General features: G+C 34.2%; 1 pseudogene; it reads left to right on the top strand.

The window, feature by feature from the left end:
• Window positions 1-17504: 17504 nt before the first annotated feature.
• On the top strand, window positions 17505-20078 carry LOC120148617 (annotated as a pseudogene).
• The last annotated feature ends 2149 nt before the right edge of the window (window positions 20079-22227 follow it).

Raw genomic sequence — 22227 nt, 5'->3', positions numbered from 1 at the left:
ATCGATGTTTTTATATGGGATAATAGAGCTACAAAATAAAGATGGTAGATGCTTGAAAAAGATTTCACTTGTGGAAAAAGGTGAGATTAAAGACTTTGAAATCAAATTAGATGGATGTCTGTATTATCGAGGAAGAATTTGTATTCAACATAATGATGATTTGAAGAAAGATATTCTTTCTAAGGCAAATTATTGTCCACTGACTATGCATACAAGTGGGAGCAAAAAGTATCAGGATGTAAAGAGTCATTTTGGGTAGCCAAGTATGAAAAGAAACATTACTGAGTTTGTTGCTACATGTTTGACATGTCAACAAGTAAAAGCTGAGCATAAAGTGATTTCAAAATTGTTGAAAGTGATTTAATTCTAGAGTGGAAGTGGTAAAGAGTCACTATGGATTTTGTTATAGGGATACCTTTGGCATCAAATAAAAAAGGATTCCATTTGGGTGAGAGTGACCGGTTAATTAAATCGCCACATTTCATTTTGATGCAAATGGACTATGCATTGGATAAATATACAAGTTGTATATTAAGGAGATAGTTCGATTACAAGGAGTATCAGTATCCATTATATCCGACATTGATCCAAAGTTTATTTTAAAGATTTGGAAATATTTACAGAAAGTTTTGGATATTTGATTGAATTTTAGTACGATCTTTCATCCATAGATGGATGGTAAATCAAAAAGCATTATTCAGATATTAGAAGATATACTGAGTGCATGTGTGAATGATTCCAAGGAATCAAGGGAAAAGAAAAATATTTGATTTTAGTAGAATTTTTCTACAATAAAAGTTATCAACTGAGCGTTAAGATGGCTCCGTATGAAACTTTATCTGGGAGAAAATGTCGAACACCATTTAATTGGTTTGGGTTAAAAGATCGAAATCTTGTTAGCCATATTTATTGAAAGAGATTGATGATAAAGTAAAGATAATTCAAGATAATCACAAAATCGCATTTGATCGACAAAAGTCTTATATAGACTTGAAGTGAAAAGAGATTGAATTTCATGAAGGTGATAAAGGTTTTCTTAAAGTATCGCATTGGAAAAAGATTTTGCGCCCAAAACGCAAAGGAAAACTAAGTCTAAGATTCATTGGATTTTATGAGATATTAAAAAGAGTTGGACTGATGGCTTATCAGTTAGCATTAACTATGGAGGTAATCGAGATCCAGAGTTGGACAAAGTACACAATATTTTTTATGTGTCGATGCTTAGAAAGTATCGATCAGAGCTTTCATATGTGATTTCATCAGAGGAAATTGGGATCTGACTAGATTTGATTTATGAAGAAGAATCAATATGGATCTTATCTCGAGAAATCAAAGAACTGTATAACAAGACGATTCCTCTAGTCAAAGTGATTTAGCAAAATCATAATGTCGAGGACGTTACTTGGGAAAGAGAGATGATATGAAAATGTGTAGATATTTTCATATCAAGTTTAAGATTTGGAATAAATAGTTACGAATTTACAATGGAAAGTGCAATCCTTATAAAAGGGGAGTTAGTGTTTTCATAGAAAATTTTAAAATTCGAGGACGAATTTTCTTAAGGAGGGGAGAGTTGTAATACCCCAAAAATTTAGACCATGACCAAAATCAAAATTTGGAAAGTTTGATGGTCAAAATAGAAAATTGGGAAAAGTTTAGGGAATTAAGTGGTGATTTTCCCAAAAAGATTTTATTTCATAAATGGATTTATTTAGTGTCCAAATTATAAATTTGGTAAAGTTTGGTGACCAAAGTATAAACTTTGAAAAGTTTAGGGACTAAAATGTAATTTTGGAAAAATTACAAATAGGTCGCAAAAATAAGGAAATAAAAATATTATTTTCACATTTTTGGAAATGTTAGAAAATAATATTTAATGGTTTAATTCCATGTTTAACTTGAATTGTTTGATTAAAGTGACTGAATTGTAATTTTTGGAAATTACAAGGGCAAAACGGTAAAGTGGAAAACTAATTTGTTCATCTTTGACTATTAAAAGATGATAAGGCTGATATATATTGATTTTGAAGTTGATAAGGATATTTATCTTGGTTTTATGGTAATAATGAAGTTATATTAAGGGTATATTAGTATTTTCTCAAGTTAATGATTTAAATATCATTTTAAAAGATGATAAGCATGATATGAATCTAAAATATCATGCTAAATGTTCATCTTCTCCAGCATCTTCACGTGAGAAAGCTTGAAGATAAGAAAATATTTTATTTTCAATTTTTAAGCAATTCCTTTGGGATTCGGGTTATGTCATGAAATAGGAAAGCGATCTACGTGAAAAACACTATCATTTGGTACCAATATTGCTTTCTAATTTTGCTAGATTTCAAAGATCCCAAATCTGAGGGTTTTTGTTCATATAAGGGATCATGAAATTGATGATTAATCTTGATGTTTTTGAGGTTGTAGATTCATTTTCAAGCTTGATTTATGATTAGAACATGTTTAATCTTTCTACAACTTGTTCTTTAAATTTCGGCCATGAATGGTTTGAGTGATAAAAATTATGGAAAAATTATATGGGTTGGAAATGATGAAGAAAGTATTTTACAAGCCTTAGAAAAATTGGGGACCATTTTGTAAGTTTTAAAAGTTGAGGATCATTTTGTAAATTTTAGAAAATTGATGTGTTGTTGTGTAAGTGTTGTATAATTGATAACTATACTGGAAAATGTTGTTTGGGAATGGATATGAGTGTTAGATGTGAAATATGTCTGTTTGGAAGTTTGAAAAGATTTGTGATTTAAATACAACATTTGTATAGTTGGGGTACTTAAATGTAATTATGCTTTTGTAAAAGCATTTGAATAGAAATAATTTCAATGCTGGAATTATTGGTATTAAGAATCTAAGTGATAAAATGGTGAAGGACCATTTTGAGTAAATTTGAAAAATGGGTTCCAATGTTAAAAGGAACTAATAAGTATTGAATTATTTGGTGGAAATGAGTTTGAAGTATGTTATGGAATTATTTTGGGATATGTTTATGTTAGTACAATACTAACATATGTAATCGTTATGAATTGTGATTTATACAGATCATGGTTGATTTGCGATTGAAGCAAGTCAAGTATAAAAAGGGTTTATGCGGAACATAGTGAGGCACATATTGTTGATTTTATAAAGTGTCAAGGTAGTGCAATACATGCATGACATTATACAAGGATGTTTTATGCATAATCAGGAAGACTTACGATAAGCCGACCTTATTTATATAAGCATGATACATATTATTTTTATAACTTCGACATGACATTGAAATGTCACTCTATGAAATTAAAATGCATTGATCATGAAAAATATGATATTTTACCATGAATGTTTTCGGGTATGAAATGCCCAATGTTAAATTTGATAATATACTTTGCCATGGATGGATCAAATAAAATAGACTATATGCCCAAGTAAGTCATTGAGGGACAGTGTATAGTTGGCATGCCATAGAGTATAGCAGCTGCAGGTTTATAGTACACTTTGGTGTATATGGTGGGCATGACCTTATGTGTAATACACTTCGGTGTATATGGTGGGCACGACCTTATGTGTAGCACTACGGTGCAAATATTAATTGATACCCAGGGTCCTCAGGGTTGTAAATTGGGCTATAGGCTATGGTTTATGATTTATTGCTTAATAAATGGTAAGTATGCAAATAAGCTTACGAGCTTATGGAATAATGACAAGTATATGGTAAAGTAAGCTTACGAGTTTATGGTACAAATGGTAAGTATATGGTAAAATAAACTTGCGAGCTTATGGTGCAAATGGTAAGTATTTTGATAAAATAAGCTTACGAGTTTAAGGTTAATAAATGGTAAAATATTGGATATGCGAATAAAATGATTTTATGGCATTTTGAAATTGACATTGAAATTCATGAATGAATTGTATTGCACTATATATTGTTTTAATTTCCTCACTAAGTTTATACTTAGCATGTGATGATTTTCACGCGTAGGTAAAAAGCCAGTAGTGGAATGAAGAGGTCAAAGTGACATCAAGCATCAAGAAGTATATTTCAATATCAGTAAGACATCCTATGATGTAATGTTGACTTTATTAGTGGCATGTATTTATAAATGTTTTAGTTGTTTTGTTGACTATTTTGGAAATAGTTATAATGGCCAAACTAAATTGTTTTAGTCTATTTAAAAATTGATAGCTAAAATCAATATTAATTTAGGGTTGTACGGACTGGTAAGGCGTGCTCACACCTTAACTAAAGACTTTTTCTGCAGTAGCCAAGGATGAATAAGCCGTGTCCACCCCTTACTCGAAAATCTCTTCTGGTCTTGCCAACTTCTTGAATTCTTATTTTCCTTCTAAATTTGGGGATATTGTGAAGATCATGCTATTCATTGGATTTTGAACTAGTGCATCGATGCACATTTTAAATTTGAAGTTTTTGTGCATCGATACTCTGTTCACATTACTATAGTAGTGCATCGGTTCACTATTCATTATTCATAAAAAAATCTATTGTTTTAAATTTGTTATAATGAAACACAATTCATATGATATGATAGTTAGATAATATCATTTACCATTTTAAGAAAATAAATTTTTAAATCACTTTTGAAATTGGAAATGGTTTTTCGGAAATTCGGGTGACATCTATAATCTATATAGGTATAATTATAGTTGTTATGGGTGTTATAAGAACATCACCATCCCATATCCATTCCATTGTTCAAGTAGATCTATCTTAATTCTCTCGAATCTAAGAATCAGTTTGTAGACACGACAATCTCTCAAAGCTCTTACAATGTCAAGACTTGTTTTACCTAGGCCCCAGGCAATTATTCGAAAGCTCTTACATTGTCAAGGCAAAATGTTAAAACAATGAACAAAACAGACATAAGAAAAATCATAATGCGTCATTCATAAACCATAAAATAATTGTCTCGGCAAAACAAAAAACAACACTAAGTAAAGCAGTTCATGGTGTTACCAAAGCGTCATCCAAGAGTATCATTGTTTAATACAAACCCCAAAACATATTAAAGAAATTAAAAAAAGGAAGAACGACTCCCAAACAGGGGGCTCTGCCATGACATCTCTGATCAGCACCACATCTGCTCTGGCGCCACCTATCTCGAGGCCTGACCGCTGCTCTCCTATAGCTTGGCTATGGAGGACACCAAGGATGGCTGGGTTGGAGAATGGTAGAAGGTAGGCACTACAGCTTCTTACTCCACGCCTCATATAAGTTTTCTTCTTTCTTGCCTCCTTTTTTGGCGGTTGTGACTGGTATTTATTAAGGGAATTTTCCAAGGGTTTTGCATAATTAAATATTCCCTAAATACCCGTGTTAAATTGTCCAAGCTATAAATGGAAAGGCGGCTGGATATTGTCATAATCTTAAGGGCTTGATTGCACGTGAGGTGAGTCGTACAGTTGGCAAGTGACATGAGCAATTCGTTATCTCCTCTTCAGACTTGCAAGATGAATCTTGCCTTGACAAGATAAATTTGTTCCTTATTGTCTTTGTCTTTTGTGTTCCACTGGCCCTTTCGAAATATCTTGTAACGGCTGAAATGTTCCATCTAAGTTAATTCCTGAACACACACAATCCACACAAGCCTATTCTCCTCAGTAGCATCAGTCAAACCAAATAAATCTTGCCTAGGCAAAACTTATCCACCACATGCAATTATAACCTAAATGCAACTAATATGTTATGACCACATTGTTAGACGAGTAATAACTTAAGTAAAAAGACTAAAAATAGAGTCTTTTTATGGAGTTATCAATGACCTACATGTGGTATGGTCAATTTAGAATCGTGTTACCTAAAGCTATGTGACTGAAAAACGTTTTCAAATCAGCCAAGAACCAACTTTTCCTTGACTCTAATCTTTGAGCTCCCCTCTTGCTCTTGCACTAATCAAAACCATAGAAATGAGTTATCAACTCATTTTGGAGCTTAAGAATGTGTTAGAAACAATCCTACAACTCAAAGCTCCTCTTAAAATGAATTAAAACTCCAAGTTTCCTAAACCCCACCTAAATATATTTTTATGGAGACTAAGCCAAAACATAAAAATAGGGATTTGAATGGAAGCTTAGGTGATGAAGATTGATGTTCTTACATTGAAAATCTTAATGGACACTAGAACTCTTAAAGCTTCAACCTTTAGCTTGACTTGGAAGGGAGAAATGTGAAAAAGAAAAAGAGAAGAATAATACAAGCTTGGGATGGAAAAAAAGAGGAAATGACCAGACGCGATATTATACTTCATACATGGAAATCATGGTTGCTTTCAAAAAATTGGTAAAATTACTCTCCTAGTCCCTCTCATTTAGTTCCAGAATAAAAACATCATTTTTAAGCTTGTTGTGCTTATCCCAAGCCCAAATCAAATCTATTTGGGTCCAAAGCTTCATATACTAAGGCAAATTCATTCTAAAGCCCATTCGAAAAATCTTGAAACTCCTAACCCATATTTCAGAGCGTTACAAGTATATTTTTCCACAGAGACACTTTAAGGAATACCTTTTCGACAAACTTAATTTCCTTTTGTTTCTAATCCACATACGACCTCTACCTATCTCATTCTTCTTTGAGTCTGCTTTGAATTATCCTGACATTTTCTTCAATTTATTTGATCAAATCTAGTCCCAATATCTTCCCCTCACTAAGTTCAATCCAACAAAGTGGAGTTCTACACTTGCACCCATATAGAGCTTCTTATAGGGCAATCTGGATGCTTGATTGATAACTTTTATTGTACACGAACTCTACTAAAGGTAGGTAGTCTTCCAAACTACCCTTAAAACCCATGACCACACACCTAAGCATGTCTTCGAGCACTTGCATAACATGCTTATATTGACCATTTGTCTGAGGATAAAACGCGGTGCTAAAATGGAGTTTACTGCTAAGGGACTCATGAAGAACTTTCTGAAATCGAAAAGTGAATCTAGGGTCTCTTTCTAAAATAGTCAATGTTGGGACTCCATGTAATCTCACTATTTCTTGAATGTAGAGCTTCGTTAACCTTTCTAAGGTGAAATCCATCATAACTGGTAAAAAGTAAACTGACTTAGTCAGTCGATCTACTATCACTCATATTGCATCATGCTTGTGTCTCTTCATTGACAGCCCAACCACGAAATCCATCGTTACTTTGTCCCATTTCTACTGCGATATTTGAATTGGTTGAAGTAATCTCGAAGGAACCAGATGTTCTGCCTTGACTTGCTGCACATTAAACACTTCACAACAAACTCGGACACCTCTCTCTTCATGACCGACCAATAATACAAGGGTCTAAGCTCTTGGTACATCTTATTGCTACCAGGGTGAATTGAAAGTGAACTGCAATTGGCTTCATAAAGGATCTTATTACGCAATTGGTCGATCGCAGGCACATACAACAAACCCCTAAAGAACAACACATCTCCCTCATGCAACATGAAACCGGGGGCTTCACCTCGGTTGACTTGCTCCACGAAAGCCCTTAAACGATTATATGAACTTTGCAACCTCTTGCCCTTGCTCTCTAACCTGGGTTCTACTCAGAGTTTAGTGACTAATCCCCCATTATCAGATAAACTCAATCGAGTAAGCAAAGCTTTAAGCTCTGACATTGACTTACGACTCAGCACATCTGCCACAACATTTGCTTTTCTCGGGTGGTAACCAATAACACAATCATAGTCATTTAATAACTCCACTCATCTTCACTACCTTAAGTTTAGCTCTTTCTGGGTATGCATATACTTCAAACTCTTGTGATCGATGAAAATATGACACATCTCCCTAAATAAACAGTGCCTCCAAATCATGAGTGCAAAGACTACGACAACAAGCTCTAAATTATAGGTGGGGTAATTCTGCTAGTGAGGTTTAAATTGACGGGACGCATAGGCTACCACATTTCACTCTTACATCAACACATCCAAGGTCGTTTAGCGAGGCATCGCTAAACACAATGAACTTCTTTCTTGACTTGGGTTAGGTTAAAACTAGAGCTTAAAAAAAGGGTCTTCAAATACTAGAAACTACCTTGTTGCTTCTCGCCCTACACGAACGAAACTCATTTCAAAATCAATTTAATCATCGGGGCAGCTATCATCGAAAAACCCTTCACGAATCGATGATAATAGCCGACAAAACCTAAGAAACTGTGTACCTCGGTTACATTCTTTGGTGGCTTCCACTCAAGGACTGCTTGAAATTTTTTAAGATCAACACAAATGCCATCTGCTGCCACAACGTGCCCTAAGAATGAAACCTTAGATAACCAGAACTTGCACTTCCTAAACTTGGAAAAAACTGACAATCTCGAAGGGTCTGAAGAACTATTCCTAGATGTCTATCATGCTCTTCCTATAATCACAAGTATACTAAAATATCGTCGATGAAAACCACCATGAACTGGTCTAAGTACGGGTGGAAAACTTGATTCATGAGATCCATGAATGCTGCTAGGGCATTGGTGAGTCTAAACAACATTACAAGGAACTCATAATGATCATATCTTATCCTGAACGTCGTCTTCGCTATATCCGCTTCTTTAACCTTCAATTAGTAATACCCAGATCTCGAGTGTACATATGGACTAGGTGTTTTGGAGATATCTAGGTCACACTCGGATCAAGAATATACATCTAGTGGCACTACAAAACCAATACCTTGGATGAGAATTGGCTACATCTATATCAGGAATATACACTCGATTACCCTACTTCTCTATCAGGAATATACACTCGATTACCCTACTTCTCTAGAGTAATGAATGAGTCTAGGTTAAAAGAGCATTAGAGCATCACCTGACTAGCATACTTTCAATGCGTCAACATAACTCTTATGTTATTCAAATAATCCATCACAAATACATCCATATACTCAATAGACCATCATTATACATAAGTAATTCGGTTATCCACATCATTTTTTGAATGTCAAAGTCATAAGTCTTATGGAATTTTACCATTTTTACAATTTGATCACTAAAATCAAATTAGGAAATTATGAGAATATTCTCAATTTTTAGGCCTTTTAGTTCTGAAGAAAATTGAGTTGTTAAACATGAACCTCAAACCTTAAACTACAAACCTCAAGCCTAAAATACTAAATCCCAAATCTCAAACCATAAACCCTAAATCCCACACCCATAGCCTACATGTACAAAATGGGTTCTCATTTAACTACAAAAGTTCTTTCAATATAATCAGTGAGGAGTATGACTTCTTTTAATAAAGATAGTGAGTGGTCGCAGCTGAAAAATTCCTTTGATAGAAATCGTGTGGAGACTACTTTGCTTGTTTAGGAGGCTAATAATCTTGAGGTAAATTACGTATTTAGTCATCCAACTATCAGTTTGATTCCGTTCTGGCACTCAACTAATTTTTTCAAAAGCACTCTAATATTAAGTTTTGGTTTCATTTTGGTCAGTCACTGTTAAAAAATGAACAATGATGACAGTGTGTCACCGTAAGGTAATGCCATATCGTCATTGAAAAAAAATTAAGATGTCGTATTAACAATTTCTTTAATTTTTAATGTTCGATGACCAAAATGAAACCAAAACGTAATATTAATGATAATTTTGAAACTAAAGTGATAGTTGAATAACTAAATATGTAATTTATCCTATTTTCTCCAAGTTACTGACGTGGGAGATACATATATCTGAATATTATAATATTTTTTTGAGAGATGGCATCCTTACTGAATACTATATATACATATCCAACTTGGATCACTTTTTTTGGGTACATGGATCACTATATTTTTTTGGGTACATGGATCACTTTTTTTTATCTCTATTCTTTGCTCATTTGATTCCAAAGGTAAAAAAGGAAAATACCAAACTTGGCATTTAATTTTGTAGACAAATAGCATTACTTGTCTTCAAGCAAATTAAAACGAAAAAGGTTTGTTAATTATGAAAACATTACAAGTACAACTGTAAGAGAATAAGAGTAATTAAATAATGAAGTGTATTGAACTGTAAGATATGTTCAATTCTTGTAAAAAAAATGGTATCCTATTCATGTGCAAAGGTAAACTATACGATTGACCATTCAATTAACTGATCTTTTAATTTTATCAATCAGACCATATAATTATTTAATTGTTTTCAATCAAGCAATTCGTCATTAATAATTGACGGAAGTGATGACGTGACAGTTAATAAAATTGACATAATTATACATTTAATCTCTAATACTTATATATTTTATTATTTTGATCATAATTTTAATTTAATAAATTTAATCAAATTATACCATGTATCACAAACGGAGAGTTTTTTTAATTTACTTATTTTATTTTCCAACCAATGGCAAATTAACATCAGAGGAAGAAATAAAATAAGAAGGGGATTTGCTGAAATCGAACCTATGCCTTGGAGGTTATAACAGACAGCACCCAAAACATTGGGCTAAGATCCCTGCTACGTTATATACATTATATATTGTATATAATCGCAGAGAAAAAGAAAGTGGTTAATGGTATTAGTTTACTCTTTTTCTTAAGCTTCTTACAAATATTTCGCTCTTTGTTTCATTTTATTTTGTGAAGGTCCAATGAAACGATGTCTTTTTAGGTTTTTTTATATTTCATATATTTTTTATTAAAATAAATTATGTTAAAAATATATAAAATTATTAATAAAAATTTAAAATTATTGCTTATGTTAAAAATTTAATTTAATGTATATATATATATTATTTTTAAATTTATCAAACAATTTAAGTAATTTAAATAATTTTAACTTTATATATATATATATGAAATTATTAATAAATTTTTAAAACTATTACTTAAGTTAAAAAGATTTAATTTGATGTTTAAAAAATTAAAACTATTACTTTTTTTCTTAGTTTTCTTTTTTCTACCATTTTACAATATTATATATTCTATATGTTGCGTTAAGCAATGAGGTATATTAGTCCAGTGGCATAGATTCAAATCCAGTCATCCCCCTTCTTATTTCATTTCTTCCTCTGATGCTAATTTTCCATCCAATCCGTGATTGGTTGGAAAATAAATAAGTAGATTAAAAAATACTATCCATTCATATTGTGACACATGGCATAATTTGATTAAAATGATTAAATTTATTAGATTAAATTAAAATTAAAATCAAAATAATAAAATATATAAGTAGTGGGTACTAAATGTATAATTATGTCAATTTTATTCCGTTAACAGCAGGTAACTTGATTGACAACAATAAATAGTTAAGTGGTCTAATTTATAAAACTGAAAGATCAATGACAAAAGTAAAAGGGCTAAATAGTAAAATGGTAAATAGTATAATTTACCCAAAAATAATACTACATAACGGTTGTATTATTGTTAGTTAATTACATCAAATGTTTTTAAATTATAACTTTTATTTTAAATTTTTAAACATTTTAATTTTATCTCTAAATTATAACTATTATTTTAAATTAATCTTTAAAATTTTTAACATTTAAATTTATTCTGATTTTCATTTTAAACTGGTTCTCAAACTTTCTGATCATTCCAATATTAAACAAGGGTCAATTATTCCCCTGGTTCCACGACATGAATATGGTGATTCATTATACATTCAAGACCGAAGTTTTGGGTTTGACGAATAATAAGGGTTTAGGTAGTGTCATGATCATAGGTGGGCCTTAGGCTTGGGGTTTATCTAAATTCGGAGCATATTAGGCGGGTTTTTTAGCCCAATACGGCAGGCGGTCCAATTATTTGGCCCGATTGGGTTATTCAGATTTTATTTTGTGATCTAAGACATTTTCTACGGTACAAGGAAACTGAGTACCATGGTATATTATTTTTATATTAGAGTTTTATTATTTTAATATTTCTTGTGAAACTCGTCACCTCAAAATGATGAGATCCATTAAAAATATTATTTTTAGATTATTAATTAAATTTGAAAAAAAAACATTGAAACTCATCACCTCGAGGTGACGAGTTCAGTTTGTTTTAAAATATATAGCTATTAAGATTTGAAAAATAGTCGTTGGAACTCGTCACGTCGAGGTAATGAGTTCCAACGTTCATTTTCACAAATTTTAACTATAAATAGGAGTTGGTTAGTTGATAGAATTATAGGATGTGCCCAAACATGCATTTGTGGAAGAATATTTCAGACAATTTTTGGAAGATCATTTTGGATCTGATTACTTTGATATTGATGATTCTGATTCAAGCTCATCTTTAGATGTGGAGTGGGTGAAAGAATCAACAAAATTGATTCTTGATCAACATAAGAAGTTAAAAAGAGGGATGAGGAGAAAGAGAAAAAGAATGAAGAGTTAGCAAGTCGATTTAGCAAACGACTCATAAAAGGATGAGAATAAGAAAAATAATAATGTAAAAATTGAGAGAAATAAGAAGATGACATGTTTTTTTTATTTGTTGAAAAAATGTTTTAAATAAATGTATAAATTTGAGTTTAGTTTAACGTTATAGTTTGCAATTATATATGAAACGTAACAATCTGAAAAATTATCATTGATATTGATAAATTTTGTAAAATCGGTACAACATGGGAATATAATTACAAAGGATTTATCGGTCAGCTCGATATTTTGGGAGACGTGGATAGTGCTTCCTATTGTGGCCTTCATCTCTGCAGTGGCCACATAGCTTTGGCAAACCTTGCTCTCTTTGAGGGTCAGCCATATCAGTATGAATTCGACTAGATTTAAGACGACCCCTCAACTTTCTTGATAATTTATTTCTTGATCTCCTTATTCTTAAACCTCGTCATAGCATTGGAAGTAATATGACATATGCAATAAGTAGAAAATGGATACAGAGGCGACCACCTACTTCCCTATCTATCAATAGTGGCCAACGACCCAAGTGAATGATCTAATATCATACAAACCCCATCTTGAGTGACAACATGGGTGCGCAAGTTTGACAAAAAAATTTCATGTTTCGTCATACTCATTTTTAACAATGACAAAGGCAATGGGGAAGATGTTTATGTCATCATATTGTGCAACAACAATCATCAGGACGTGTTTGTATACGCCATACAAAAAAGTGACATCCACTTGAACCATCTATTTGCAGGAACAAAAACCTTTAATTGATGACTTGAAAGCCCATAACAAGCCTCCGAAAATCTCTTCCCTGGGATAACTTGTCCATAATGTGGTCCCACGATAAGTATAGGAGCAAACAATGGTTCCTAGGATGAAATATTCCATTGTATGTAACAAATATGTAAGCTCATTGCATGACTGATCCCAATCACCGTAAATAGTGTCATAGCTTTCTTTTGTCCATCCAAGACTTGTAGTAAGACGAAATATAACCAAATGTATTTTGTATTGATGCCACTATCATTAATACCGGGATCCTTGGATTTTTCTCCACCAGTAGCTTGACGTATGAACATATGACATCGGAGTCTAAGTGCTTATGGTCTTGTGTCAAGGAGCTAAACATGCAATAGTGCTGGTTGTGGAACCCTATGACTTCCCACAACATCTTTCGCTGTAGGTATGAGGCACGTGTCCTCCACTTACAGTAGACATTGTTGTTTATATATCTGACAAAATATATTTTCTAAACAGACTCCACGATATTGAATTCCATATGAGTTTTGATACAAAACTCATTTACAGCTACTTGCACATCCTTCTTACTCCCAAACTATAACCCAACTCCAAAATTTGGCGATCCATCATCCGAGGCCCCTAGCGAACTATGCATATATCCAATATATCAGGAATCTCAAGACTCCTCATGGAATCATAGTTTATCTCAACTACATGATGATATTGAGGCATCTGGGGTTGTAAAGCTTCTGGTTGCATGGCTGTTAGTGGATGTGCCCATACTGGTGGAGTATTCTGCAATACTTGCCACTAGAAATGGATGTCTCCCAAACATCACCCTCTATATCAAAGGTTTGTCCCTTTGAAGTAGCCTCGACAATATCAGATTCATCGATTATTGGTGTGTCATCGTCCACCATAGTGAAACAAAAGTTTCATCATCCTCGCTAAAATCAACAAAGATTTCACTAAATTGCCCGACAAGGTTATCAACATCTTGTGACGGTCTTGCTTCTGCGATTATCGGTGTAGAAGTTGAGGAAGTAGGAACATTTGCTGACTTAGTCATTAATATCGAGAACTGAATCTAGGGTCTTTGTCTGAAATAATCAATGTCGAGACTACATGTAACCTCACTATTTATTGGATGTAGAGCCCCGTTAACCTTTCTAAGGAAAAATCCATCATAAATAGTAAAAAGTGAGCTGACTTAGTCATCCGATCTACTATCACTCATATTGCATCATGCTTGTGTCTCGTCATCGACAGCCCGACTACGAAATCCATCGTTACTTTGTCCCATTTCCACTGTGGTATCTGAATTGGCTGAAGTAATCCCGAAGGAACCAGATGTTCCTCTTTGATATGCTGGCATACTAAACACTTCGCAACAAACTCAGACACCTCTCTCTTCATGCTCGGCCAATAATACAGGGGTCTAACCTTATGGTACATCTTATTGCTAACAGGGTGAACTGAAAGCAAACTGCAATTGGCTTCATGAAGGATTTTATTACGTAACTAGTCAACCGCAGGCACACGTAACCAACCCCTAAAGAAAAAAACATATCCCTCATGCAACATGAAACTGAGGGCTTCACATCGATTGACTAACTCCACGCGAGCCCTTAAACGGTTATCTAAACTTTGTAACCTATTGCCCTTGCTCACTAACTTAGTTTTTACTTGAAGTTTAGTCACTGGTCCCCCATAATCAGATAAACTCAATTTGAACTCTGACATTGACTTAAGACTCAGCTTATCTGCCACAACATTTACTTTTCTCAGGTGATAATCAATAACACAATCATAGTCCTTTAATAACTCCACTCATCTTCGCTGCCTTAAGTTTAGCTCTTTCTGGGTAAGCAAATACTTCAAACTCTTGTGATCGATGAAAATATGACACTTCTCCCTAGACAAACAGTGCCTTCAAATCTTGAGCGCAAAGACTACGGCTGCAAGCTCTAAATTATGGGTAGGGTAATTCCGCTCGCGAGGTTTAAGTTGACGGAACACATAGGCTACCACCTTTCTATCTTGCATCAACACTCAGTCAATACCTTTTAGCGAGGCATCGCTGAACAAGATGAACTCCTTTCTTGACTCGGTTTGGGTTAAAACTGGAGATTATGTCAAAAGGGTCTTCAACTACTAGAAACTACCTTGTTGCTTCTCACCCCACACGAACGACACTCTATTTTGAAGCAACTTAGTCATCGGGGCTGCTATCATAAAAAAACCCTTCACGAATCGATGATAATAGTCGACAAAACATAAGAAAATGTGAACCTCGGTTATATTCTTTGGCGGCTCCCACTCAAGGATTGTTTGAACTTTTTGAGGATCAACACAAATTTCATCCGCTGCCACATCTTGCCCTAAGAATAAAACCTTAGAAAACCAGAACTCGCACTTCCCAAACTTGGTAAACGACTAACAATCTCGAAGGGTCTGAAGAACTATTCAGAGATTTCTATCGTGCTCTTCCTATAATCGCAAGTATACTAAAATATTGTCGATGAAAACCACCATGAACTGGTCCAAGTACATATGGAAAACTCGGATTTTGAGTGTACATATGGACTAGGTGTTTTTGATGATATCTAGGTCACACTTGCATCATGAATGTACATCTAGTGGCCTCATATAACCAATACCTTGTATGAGACTTGGCCACATCTATATCAGGAATGTACACTCGATTAGCCTACTTCTCTAGAGTAATAGATGAGTCTAGGTTACAAGAGCATTAGAGCATCACCCAACTATCAAACATTCAATGCATCAACACAACTCTTAGGATATTCAAATAAGCCATCACAAATACATTCATATACACAATAGACCATCATTATACATAAGTAATTCGATTGTCCACATCATTTTTCGAATGTCAGAGTCATAAGTCTTATGGAATTTTACCAATTTTACAATTTGATCATTAAAATCAAATTAGAAAATTAGGAGAAAATAATCAATTTTTAGGCCTTTTTGTTAGGGAGAATTGAGTTGTTAAACATGAACCCCAAATCTCAAGCTACAAACCTGAAGCCTTAAATACTAAATCCTAAATTCCAAACCATAAACCCTAAATCCCACACCATATCCTACATATACAAAATGTGTTATCATTTAACTACGAAAGTTATTTTAATATAAATAATGAGGATTATGACTTCTTTTAACAAAGATAGTGAGTGGTCGCAGCTGAAAAATTCCTTTGATTGAAATCGTGTGGAAACTACTTTGCTTGTTTAGGAGGCTAATAATCTGTTAGGTAAATTACGTATTTAGTCATCCAACTATCACTTTGATTCCGTTTTGGTCATTCAACTATTTTTTTCAAAAGCACCCCTAATATTACGTTTTGGTTTCATTTTGGTCACTCACAGTTAAAAAATGAACAACGATGACAGTGTGTCACCGTAAGGTAATGTCATACCATCATTGAAAAAAAATAAAATGCCGCATCAACATTTCTTTAATTTTTAATGGCGGATGACCAAAATGAAACCAAAACGTAATATTAATGATAATTTTGAAATTAAAGTGATAGTTGAATAACTAAATATGTAATTTATCCTATTTTTTTCCCAAGTTACTGACATGGGCGATACATATATCTAAATATTATAATATTTTTTTGAAAGATGTATCGTTACTGAATACTATAATATACATATCCAACTTGGATCACGTTTTTTTGGGTACATGGTTCACTTTTTTTAGCTCTATTCTTTGCTCATTTGATTCCAAAGGTAAAAAAGGAGAATACCAAACTTGGCATTTAATTTTGTAGACAAAGAGCATTACTTGTCTTCCAAGCAAGTTAAAACGAAAAAGGCTTGTTAATTATGAAAACATTATTAGTGCAACTGTAAGAGACTAAGAGTAATTAAATAATGAAGTGTATTGAACTTTGTAAAAGTACCATACTTATTTACCTTAAAAAAGTACAAAGGGTAATGAATCATTATACTAACCATAACTAGAGAAGCTCTGGTGCCACAAATTAAGAGTCAATTGAAGACTTGAAATCCAAGCATGTTATTGAGCACTACACTAGAGAAGCAGGGATTTAAATAGCGTTAGCGGTCACGTTTTCGGTCGCGTCTGGTTGCGCATATTACGGATGCCATCGCGGTCATTGTGGGTACTGCGGTCGTGAATTTTTTTAAATTTCGCACAACTTATCTTAAAACATACTAACAATAATTATAATTATAAGGAATCGTTTTTAATGATTTTTAGAATGTTTTGTGACATATATTTAAAGAACATAAAATGGTTAAATCAAATAGAACTAAAATAAAAGTATAAAATTTAAATATTAGAAATTTTGATTACTCAAAATATGACTAAATTAAATGAAAATTAAGCTTTACAATCTAAATTATAGAATTTAAATGATGAGATATGTTAAAATTATAATTAAGATATTATAAAATTTATTTTAAAAAATGGGTGGGAGTGGGCCAGCCGAGTGGCCTTCAAAAATACCCAAGTCCCACCTTCATCTTCATATTTTCATCAAACTTTCCAGCTCACAAACCAAACATTTTCACTATTTCACATTCTCTCACAAACCCAGAACTAAGCTTCCCAGCTCCCCTGCTTTCATTTCCTGCAAGTTCCAGTCAGATGACCGTGATGATTCCTCCTGGTACTGCTTCGTTTCCTTGGATATAACTCCTTTCTTCCTTTTACTTTCTTCTTCCTTTTACTTTCTTCTTTCTCTTTTAACCGTAGAAATTTCTGGACTTTTTGTTTTGCAATAACAGTGGAATAACGCTTATAGCGTCCCCATATCGGTGCTTTCCACCGTTACCCGTTAAATTACGGGCGTGATAGACCGCTATTGATGTGAATCTGTTACCCACCACTAAAATCATCGATAATGGTTTCGGACGACGACGCTATCATGAAATAGCGGCCGCTGTAACATTTTCGGTCCGCTATTTGAAACCCTGACTCCAGGTTCAAGCGATCTGAGCAGGCCAAGCACAAACTCACTGCTCTGTTCGTACTAGAGAATGGAATTGCCACCAAATATCTGTTTGACAAGATTAAGGTTGAGATAAACGATTTGAGGGAGTGTTATAATTCGGATGACAGGGTTTTAAATATCAGACCGAAAACGTTATAGCGGCCGCTATTTCACAGTAGCGTCGCCGTACGAAACCGTTATCGATGATTTTAGCAGTGGGTAACGGATTCACATCAATAGCGGTCTATTACGCTCGTAATTTAACGGGTAACGGTGTGAAGCACCGATAACGGGATGCTATAAGCGTTATTCCACCGTTATTACAAAGCAAAAAGTCCAGAAATTTCAACGGTTAAAAGAGAAAGAAGAAAGTAAAAGGAAGAAGAAAGTAAAAGGAAGAAAGGAGTTATATAAAGGAAACGAAGCAGTACGAGGAGGAATAATCGTGGTCATCTGACTGGAACTTGCAGGAAATGAAAGCAGGGGAGCTGGGAAGCTTAGTTTTGGGTTTGTGAGTGAATGTGAAATAGTGAAAATGTTTGGTTTGTGAGCTGGAAAGTTTGATGAAAATATAAAGATGAAGGTTGGGACTTGGGTATTTTTGAAGGCCACTCGGCTAGCCCACTCCCACCTTATTTTTTAAAATAAAATTTATAATATCTTAATTATAATTTTAACATCTCTCATCATTTAAATTCTATAATTTAGATTATAAAGTTTAATTTTCATTTAATTTAGTCATATTTTGAGTAATCAAAATTTCTAATATTTAAATTTTATACTTTTATTTTAATTCTATTTGATTTAACCATTTTATGTTCTTTAAATATATGTCACTTTCACTTAGAAAACATTCTAAAATCATTAAAACGATTTCTTATAATTACAATTATTGTTAGTATGTTTTAAGATAAGTTGTGCGAAATTTAAAAAAATTCACGACCGCAGTACCTGCAGTGACCGCGATGACAACCGTAATATCTGTAACTGCGATAAACGCGACGCGACTGAAAACGTGACCGCTACCACTATTTAAATCCCTGCCGGATGATATAAAAGAATTCGACGACGATAAGCTGGATTGGATGTTTTTCATAGACGGCTCTGCAACATTGTTTATCATACACAATATTGTAAAAGGTAGGTTTGAGAGTCTCAAAACTAAAATAGACCGTTTGAATTTGCGCAAGTTGATGTGTTCCTGCTAGAAAAACAACTTCCTTACCGAGTTCTGCAGATTTTGATCGAGTCATCCAAGGATCCCCATCAATGGAAAGACTCGATCACAAAATTCATAGCCGAAAGCCTCATGACTAACGTAAAAAGTGGGCGGCAGAAGCAACACGGAGGCGTTCGAGAAGACCGGCAAGACGATTACGCCCACCTACTAGAGCGCTTGAGGGAAGAGCACCTGACGGGGTCGAACGAGGAGAACAGCAACAGCGCCATCGGCCGGATGTTCCTCTCCTGCGGAGACAGCCAAAAACACCGGAAGACATATCGTAGCTTCAAGGAGCTCAGGGAATCTGGAATAAGAGTGAAGCCAAGCGAATCAAACAACTTGAAAAACATCTCATTCCACTGCAATTTCCTGGGGAGGCTGAAGATGCCACGCCTTCTGGTGGATGACTCGACAGCTTTCAAGTTCATGAACTTGGTAGCCTTGGAGACATGCCTGGATTACGAAAATGATTTCGCCATAACCTCTTATATGTGCTTCTTGGATTCCCTCATCGACACGGCCGAAGATGTCAAGGAGCTTCGTGTCAAAGGTTTGATTCACAACTACCTGGGAAGCGATCAAGAAGTGGCTGATCTTTTCAACAAGATGAGCAGAGACTTGGTGCCTGAACAAGGGATTTACAATAAAGTTACTGAGAGCATCCATAAGTACTGCAACAATCCATGGAAGACTACTCTGGCTCAATTATATTACACTCATTTTAGTAGCCCATGGACTGTGTTTGGCTTCTTTGGTGCCATATTTTATCTCATCCTCTCCATTATTCCAGCTTATTTCTCTTTCCGAGACGGATCAAGACATTAACCAGTGATTTAAGTGGGTAATATGGTTTATCTTCTCATTATGGTAACTGCGGTTTTCTTATGATCTCAATAAGCGTTTTGTGCTTGAAATATTTTGCTGCTCTCATTTTTCATTTTATTTTGCCAGCATGGTGACTGGCCAATGCTGTGTTATTCGTGTGTTATGTATTCCAAGTTTTATGAGGATTTATTATACAAACTGCTTGTTGTATTTAATATTTTATAAATTAATATTTATTGTTAATATAGTATTTCAACCATGAATTATGTTATGAACAAGAACCAAATGGCCTCCGTGGCAAGTCGATTTAGCAAACGACTCATCAAAGGGAGTGAGAATAAGAAAAAATAATAATGTAAAAATTGAAAGGAAGGAAAAGAGGAAAACTTTTTTATTTTGTTGAAAAAATGTTTTAAATAAATGTATGAATTTGAGTTTAGTTTAACGTTATAGTTTGCAATTATATATAAAACGTAAAAAAATGAAAAATTATCATTGATATTGATAAATTTTGTAAAATCGGTACAACATGGGAATACAATTACAAAAGATTTATTGGTCCACTTGATATTTTGGGAGATGTGGACAGTGCTTCCTATTGTGGCCTTCACCTCTGCAGTGGTCACATAACTTTGGCAGACCTTACTCTCTTTGAGGGTCATCTATATCAGTATGAATTTAACTAGATTTAGGACGACCCCTCAGCTTCCTTCGTAATTGTGGATTGGACAACCATTCTTTAGAAACAGTAGGTGGTCAATATGCATTGTTTGAGAGATACTTAAACTCGCAACTGTATATGTTGCACATAGTATGTATGCTACAACAATCATCAGTGTAAATGTATGGGTCTACTTTCATATGCATACATGCAGCAACCACGTGAGTGCATGGGTATCTGAAGGCTTGAAATCGACCACAATCACACCATCTTCTATTCAGATTACCAGTGTAGGTGGAAGAATTCTCACCCTCATGTGGTCGAATAAGTGCTTGGACAATGTAATTAGATTCTAGTCTGGCGAAATTATGATCATACATTGATGTTGCATGAGTTTGGTTTTGTTCATTGCTTTCTCCAGATCTAGAGCACAATTGCTACCTTCATTGAGCATTTCCTCTACTTTGGCACATTTGTCTGCCCCTACTCTACCCAATCTGAAGTAAGCTACCCGAACAATACCTGCCACCGGAAGATGTCTAGTCCCTTTTAGCACTGAATTGATACATTCAGTAAGATTGATTGTTATATGACCGTAACACCTACCTTGGTCATCATATTCCTGTGATTATCTTTCTCAATGTATCTCAGCTGCAAAGTTATAAACCTCTTCTCCATACTTCCACAAATTTTCCAGTATTGCACGGAAGCTCAGTTGTATTAATGCGTAGCCTGAAAAAATAATTAGGTTTACGAATAATTAAAAATAAAGGGGAAAAAGAATAAGCTACCCATGTTGATAATCTCTTTCTTCATCTTCTTATTCTTAAACCTCGTCATAGCATTGAAAGTAATATGACATATGCAATAAACAAGAAACGGATACAAAGGCGACTACTTACTTCCCAGTCTGTCAATAGTGAATAACAACCCAAGTGAATGGTCTGAGATCATACAAACCCCATCTTGATAACAACATGGGCGCGCAAGTTTGACAAAAAATTTCATATTTCCTCATCCTCATTTTTAACAATGACAAAGGTAATGGAGAAGATGTTTATGTCACCATCTTGTGCAACAACAATCATTTGGACGTGTTCGTATACACTGTATAGAAAAGTGACATCCACTTAAACCATCTATTTGTAGTAACAAAAACCTTCAATTGATGACTTAAAAGCCCAGAACAAGCCTTGAAAAACTCTATTCTGTGGGATAATTTGTCCATCAAATGTGGACATGGGATAAGTGTTGAGTTAATCGATCGATGAATCGACCAAGAGGGGGTGAATTGGCAATAAAAATTTTGATGGAAGCTTTTGCAGAAAATTGAAAATATTTGCACAACGATTTAGAGTGGTTCGACTTTTTCAACCAAAGTCTACGTCCACTACCTTAGCTATCCACACAAGGATTTTCCACAAATTCACTAATTTGTCTTTCTTTTGAGGAAAAAGAGTAACCTTACAACTCCCTCAAGAATTATAC

This window comes from Hibiscus syriacus, unplaced genomic scaffold, assembly GCF_006381635.1.
Source record: "Hibiscus syriacus cultivar Baekdansim isolate YM2019G1 unplaced genomic scaffold, ASM638163v2 tig00002684_pilon, whole genome shotgun sequence".
NCBI classification, from domain to species: Eukaryota; Viridiplantae; Streptophyta; class Magnoliopsida; order Malvales; family Malvaceae; genus Hibiscus; species Hibiscus syriacus.
Note: the sequence above shows the minus strand (reverse complement) of the source record. Positions and strands in the feature narration are given on the sequence as shown.